Below are 1,385 nucleotides of genomic sequence, written 5' to 3' on the forward strand. Positions count from 1 at the left end.
GAAACTGGACACAGACAAACCAGAATGTCCAGACAGGACAAACTCAGTGACCACAGCATGGACATAGAAACTGGACACAGAGAGATGTGACTGCCCGGAGAGGACAGGCTCAGTGACCACAGCCTGGCCATTGAAATTGGAATCAAACAGACATGGCTGTCCAAAGAGGACAGGCACAGTACAGATGCAGGCATTCAAAATGCATGGTACAACCCCGTACTGCGCTAAAGTACTCACAGTTACCCACAGTACGTGCCTTGGGTGGCCAAAATGACTGACAAGGGCACTTGTGGTGCATTGGTTGTTTGTGAAATGATTTAATCATTTAATCTCTTTACTGTGCATGTTTGAATCCGCTTAGTATTGAATATTTATATGGAATTTTACAACTAAAGGGACATTTTCATAGCTGAGCATAAAAAGAGGAGGAGCATAACGCATCTGAAGGTCATAAACAATTTTAATTTATGAACATGAACATATTATAAAAACTGGATATACAGATGCAACCATTCAAAATGCTCGGGCGATACCGCATTATTTTGCGGTAAGCTGTACGCAGTCTACCGCAAGCTACCGGTAAATACCGCGAGTTACCGTAAATTCTCCTATAATACGACAAGCAAAATAATAGTATCCGGAATTTCCGCAAGGTGGAGCTAATAAAGCTCAACCTCTCATGTTTGAGCTGTGGCCATCAAAGTCTTTAACGAAGATATTACTAATAGTATTAATAATGAATGACCTTGGACAAGCTGTAAGTGTAAACTCAAAGTATTGCCCTGGTCAACATTCTTTTTTTCATTGACCGTCTTTGTAAAAGTAACACCACAGCATTTCGCAATCACGCATTTGTTTCCAATCATGCAAAGTACAGTGATTCACCATGCCTTTCACATGCTCATAAAAGAGATTGATTTAGGAACATAAACATATTACCGTATGCAAACTGTACTGTATACAGTATGTATATGTATATTTAATGTCTTAACTGTGCCCGTTTAAGTATTGAATATTCATATCTAATTTTACCACTGAAGGGAAATCTTAGTAGCTGAGCATAAAAAGAATAGGAGCATACTGCAACGTGTGTGAAGGCCATAAACGATATTAATTTTGGAACATAAACATACAGTATATGGCTGGTCTCGGTACTTTAAAGAAAACATACACGAAACATGGTTTCATTATGACCAGAATCGGTCTTGAGATATTTTTAACTTGATTTACAGTATTTGAGAGGTATGTCTTAACACCGATACTACAGTGCTTAAGTACTGCTCACGTATATGTTTCTAGGTTTATATTATGCATTTCATACGGTCAAATTACTTTTGAGCAACTAATAAGAAGCGCGAAACGGTATGCGTTTTACTTTCGGTTTG

The sequence above is a fragment of the Atractosteus spatula genome, chromosome 10 (assembly GCF_055471065.1).
Source record: "Atractosteus spatula isolate fAtrSpa1 chromosome 10, fAtrSpa1.hap1, whole genome shotgun sequence".
In the NCBI taxonomy this organism is placed as follows: domain Eukaryota; kingdom Metazoa; phylum Chordata; class Actinopteri; order Semionotiformes; family Lepisosteidae; genus Atractosteus; species Atractosteus spatula.